Here is a 6,529-nt window from a genome sequence, read left to right as displayed (position 1 = left end):
GTATAATTATCATATATTGTATAGTTCGTGATATCATCGGTCAAACTAGACGGTCAAACGTTGTGTAAAACTCTTTTCGAAAACATAAGTCTCAACAATTTGGATTGCTTATCATGTTGGTAAGGTTTAATTTATGTAAATATTAATCTTATAAGTATAGAACGATCGAAAAAGTGCGGGTCAACTTTAGGGTTTTTGCTTATCGTGTCGGAACCATATAGAGATTAGAGTTTAAATTTGGTCGGAAATTTCCGGGTCGTTACATATTGACTCATTAAATCCATGATTACATCTGAAGAAAATATATATGTAAGTATATTTTCATAAAGATTGTAATTAAAAATTCTTTCGTACAAACTGTTAACGGTGAAAATATTTTAACGGGTAGGTAATACCCGAGGAATATTTAGATTACACATTAATAAGTTACGCTGTACATTCTTCCAATATGATTCAACAGTCATTTACTATCCTACTTACATCCACAGATATACGTATCCGTTCATCCCAGAATAACCATTTCATATTTGGATTTTTACCTATCAGAAACCAACAAGTGGCATAATGAAGAAAACATTTGACAAAATAAAATTTGTTATAAACAAACAAATTAACTATGAGAAATTTTGTTAAGAATTCACGCTAACAAAATCCTAGCTAACTGTTCCTAGCTAACTGCTAATTCTTTATTACATTTATTTATCGCAATTTATTTATCGCAATTTTAATTCTTGCAATTTTAATTCTCTTAATTTTATTTATCATCATTTAATTTCTGTTATTTATTTTACGCACTTTAAATATCGTCGTATAAATCGGGACACATATACAATGTTTTGAATATCATATTGACGTCATCTATATATATTATTTGGAATAACCATAGACACTTTATATACTGTAATGCTCGAGTTCGTTATACAGGGTTGAGGTTTATTCTATAATAATATATATACTTTGAGTTGTGATCGAGTCTGAGACATGTATATAATGGGTCACGACACGTATTAATTAATTCGAATATTATATATTAAACTATATATGAATTGTTGAACTACTAATTGTGGACTGCTAACTGTGGACTAATAACATTGGACAATTAAAATGAATTAAAATATTGATTATAACATATGAAACTAAACATTTCTTCAAGTTTGCCACTTAATTTCATCTTAAACCTCATCTGTATCTTGACAATTACAATCTGCGTTTAAACCTTCCATGATTCTTGAAAACACCTCAATCGAGAGGATGAACCAACCGCACTTCATCTACGAAAGAAAAGATTGATGCATATAGTTATGCACCTGAAAACACTCGAAACTTGAGTAAATATTCAACACGTATCTGTGCTAGCTCATTAGGAATTGTTATTACCAAAAATAACATTGCAATTCTTTTTCAAATTAGCCAATTTTGTCACAGCTCTAGCAAATCAACTTCGACTTTCATTCGGATTAGCCTTATTGTAACCTTGATATATAAGTTTGCCTTTCATCATTGTTACCGGGGAACCTTTTATATCTCGCCACATTAGCAGAAAACTTACCAACAACTTCATTGATCTTTGACTTTCCGAAGAATCATTAGATTCATTGAAACCTTATCATATACTCATCCACCCTTTATAACGAGAATGACCATACCAATTACCCGGAATTAGCAATCAGTATTTTGAATCTCGTAGCATTTTTATATTAACAGTTATATGAATATAACATTTATCTCTTAGAATTATGATCTTCCATTCTGAAATTCTGAAAAAGCACCCAGTCTACGAAACAATACTCTCGATGTTGAAAAAGCATAATGAAGCAACGGAAACTGTAGACAAACAACGACCTTAACCGTCGGAAGTTTGATGATAAAGAATAGTATGTTGGCAAAGCTCAGAAAAAGTTGGAACTGGAAAACGGATTGAGCAAACCATAAAGAAGGTTGTGGACAAATCACAAAGACTAAACCTGCCTTCAAAGAATCCAAATGATTCAGTATCTGCTGAAGTCGTTAACGAATACCTACTCCTGACTCTACTCTTTTACGGACAATCTTCATCATCATCCATCTATGTTAGAAATTCTAAGATATCATCGTATCTTTCATTATAAATATCCTCGATATTTCTAAAGATATTTTCATAACTATTCTTATCTGAAATAATTTATCTCATCGCACTATCTGCGTTACATCATAAAAGAAACTATTTTAGTTTCTAAATTCTGGAAAAAAAAATTCGAATTTAAAATATGAATGTTTTTTTTTTTTTTAAGTAGTGTTGGGAACTGAAGCATGAGTTAGTATAATATAATGACACTTGATCAACGTGATTATATTACAGTAAGTCATGCTGAGTTTCTAATGGAACGTGATTATTCACAGACTATAACGTCATCAGGTGCCATGTTACACGACTCTTACATTCTATCTAATCTATAAACATATCAAGAACATATTTTCTTGATAATTTTATCTTTTCTCTTGAATTCTGGTAATTTAACCAATCAAGATCGTGCTATTACAATCTCTTTCTTAGAACATTAACTATGTTCATTCCAAAATTCATATCTACGAATTCTGAACCATTATTCGCTTGTCTTAAAGTCGAGAAGAGAAAACAGATGGAACTCCAAAACATAAAGGAAATGAGAAGGGTAGAGTTATAGTGAAATATCCGACAGAGCAATCAAAACAGATTATCGTATTTAACCAAAGAAGATCCTATTTCCTTAACTACAGAAGAATCAAATCTTATTACGAAGATTTTCTTCTAAATTCCTTGAATTCTGGAAAATCAACCGTGATTACGTCACCAGTTAAAGACGAACCCGCATTTACTCATTTCATTCTTTTGTGACAACTTCAATCGTACTCTTCACATAAATGAATTGTTTTATCCATATTACTCATTGATGATTAAACTCTAATTTTCAACTCATATGAGTCATGAAAACATATTTATTGTCAGCCATGACCATCCCAATCAAATTTCGGGACGAAATTTCTTTAACGGGTAGGTACTGTGATGACCCGGAAATTTTTGACCAAAATTTAAACTTAATCTTTATATGATTTCGACACGATCAGCAAAGTCTGTAATGTTGAGTCTCAAAATTTTTGAACTGCTTTCATATATGCAATTACCCTTCGACTATTTTCAACGATACACGAACAATCGATATGTATATATAAATAATTATATTAATAAATTATTAATTGTTGAAATTAAGATAATATTATTTAAATGAATCTATATATATAAAGTATATTAAATTATTAAATAATAGTAATACTTGTTGTCGATTCATTGGTATTTGAATAAGTGATTCAAACTTATGTGATTTTTAAAATAAATGAAAGCTCATTAATAGACTATGTAAACTTTAGACTAGTTAAAAATACATTTACTATCTTATTTTGAATTTTAATTAATTTGTATATTTTAGTTGGAATTGAGCTCGAATGACAGATCAATTTTCATGATCAACCTGAAATGAGTTTAAACTCGAAATAATGAGAAGTTGAAATTAAACGTTGGTCCACAATTAAGTTTTATCAATTTTAAATTTGTTAAAAATAAAATTAAATACACTGAGTTAAGTTTTAATACTCCATATAAACTGACGGCACAATCAAACAACTTAATGACTGCTAATAATTCTTTTCATTATTAAATTTGATGGCACGTTTTTGTTTCTTTCTCTGATTGATTCAATGAATGGAAACAATAATTATTATCATATTATTCTCTAACTATCTTTGTTGTTTTCCTTTCTTCTAAATTAACTTTACAGAGCACATATATGATATATACATAAGCACAAGGAATCAACTAACATAAAAACCACTTGTTTGATATTAGTTCTTCCTTTATGTTTAATGTACCGACATCCTCACCACTTTATCACAAAGACTCACCCTTTCTTTATATAATACACATGCATAATGAGATACATTGAACTAACACAGCCGTAATCACCATCATTTCATTTCTCTCTCTATAACTCTTTCTATTTTTGCTTCAACTTCATCATCGTCCCTTGCATATTGCACCGATCATGTCTTCTGTTCAGTTACGAACCCATACTCAGAAGCATCCATCGAAACCACCATGAACAACCATCCTGAACACCTTATCATCACCACAAACCACCAATCGAGCACTCAGGCTGCTGCTGCTCACCTCTTGTTTTCTGTTTCTGTTTGTTAACTGAGGACAAAACCCACGCATAAATGTCTACTACTGCTCGTCTGTTTATTTTAATTCGAACCCTTCTTGTTAGTGTTAACACAGGGAACCCATCTTGATCACTTTCTGTTTATACTTCGGATAATGGTCAACCTATAAAAACCATCACGTACTACCTACTCGTTACAATTCTGTCCAAATAAGTTCAAATCCAAATTGCCTGCTACTCGAAGACTACAGTTTTCCTGTCCAATCAGACACATTAAACCACCAACCATTAACACCACCACTACCATGACCTAAACCCAATAGTGAATCACTTACAACCACCATAGTACTACCTCCATTACCACGGTTACCACCACCATCATCGACTTTTAAAGCATACCCATTACCACTACCCGTTTATGTTTCGACTTCAAAGACCCACCAAAATTTTTTTCGATCACCAAACACCTGCCTATTATCACCATAAACTACCATCATTGACAACAATCAAATCTTTATAAGCTGCTGCACTTTATATTTTTCCTCTTCTTCGTTTTACTGCTACAGTCCGGTTGTTTCTATGTTATCAGCAATGTTTGCTGCTGTTATAGATCTTGCTTGCTGCTAAAATGGTTCCTGTAAACACCTGCAACATTTGAGTACCTCACAAACAAACTATATTTTTTCTACAATTTTGTTGCTACTATATCCCTGTTTCGAACTCAAATAACGAACTATATATCAACACCATTATACCCTCACCTACAGGTTAAGTATTCGAACTACTACTAGTGATGATCGAAGACCTGCTACTCCCTATTAACATTTGAACATCACAAAACCAACAAAATCTCTAAAATTCAATCAATTTTTATAATTAAACAAAAACAACAAAATTGTAATTGTGTACCTAAAATTTAGCATAAACATTTCAATCGAAACTAATCAGATCCCTAGTATATGAATAAATTAAAAGTGAATCAAATTTCATACATAGATCCATGGTTGGATACATCGATTGAAACAGAGGATCGAACACCACTTGTTAAAGACTGTTGCTCCTTTGTTCGAAATTTGTTGCAGCTACCCTCTTCTATTCCTGATTGATCGATCGATTGCTAAACTAGAAACCTAGAATCGATTATGTTGTTGCTGCTTCTTTCGTCTGGACCGAACGAGTTTATCACACACAAACCATCGGCTAATATATTTGATACAATCTGGGCCAATTAAATCCAGATTTAATTGAAATTGGGCTTCCTTATACATGTTAATGGTCTTTCAAGATCCTCTTATTATTTAAGGTATAATGTTTATTTTATTGTTACTAATATTATTAATATCATTAATATTATTATTATTATTACTAATATCATTATAATTAGTGTTATTATTATTATAATTATTACATTTGATATGAATATTATTATTGTAAATATTATTACTATTATCATTATTATTATTTTTATTATTATTATTATTATTATTATTATTATTATTATTATTATTATTATTATTAACATTTGTATTAGAACTGTTATTAAGATTATTATTAGAATTATCATTAAAATTAAAAGTATCATCTTTAACACTATTATCATTATTATTATTATTATTATTATTATTATTATTATTATTATTATTATTATTATTATTATTATTATTATTATTATTATTATTATTATTATTATTATTATTATTATTATTATTATTACTATTACTATTACTATTACTATTATTATTATTATTATTATTATTATTATTATTATTATTATTATTATTATTATTATTATTATTATTATTATTATTATTATTATTATTATTATTATTACTATTATTATTATTATTATTATTATTATCATTATTATTATTATCATTATTATTATTTTTATTAAACAATTAAGTATGATTATTATTATTTTAAACATTAATATTATTATTTTTAACAATATTATTATTATTATTATTATTATTATTATTATTATTATTATTATTATTATTATTATTATTATTATTATTATTACTTCTAATACCATTAATATTATTATTACCACTATATTAATATTTTTATAAATTATTTACAAGATAAATATAGATAACATATAATTTAAGATATAATATGTAAATAAAATATATATACTTTAATTAAGATTTAGTATAAATTTTATATATAATCACAACAATAATATATAAATATTATATAGATAGAATTATTTGATTCTTTGAATTAATATATATAATTGATATAGGTTCGTGAATCCTAGGCCAACCTTGCATAGTTCAGTATCATCGTATGAATATTTTTACTACAAAATATTGGATTATGAGTTTCATTACTCCCTTTTTAAATGCTTT

The sequence above is a fragment of the Rutidosis leptorrhynchoides genome, chromosome 9 (assembly GCF_046630445.1).
Source record: "Rutidosis leptorrhynchoides isolate AG116_Rl617_1_P2 chromosome 9, CSIRO_AGI_Rlap_v1, whole genome shotgun sequence".
NCBI classification, from domain to species: domain Eukaryota; kingdom Viridiplantae; phylum Streptophyta; class Magnoliopsida; order Asterales; family Asteraceae; genus Rutidosis; species Rutidosis leptorrhynchoides.
The sequence above is the reverse complement of the archived record's forward strand: the minus strand, read 5'-3'. Positions refer to the sequence as shown.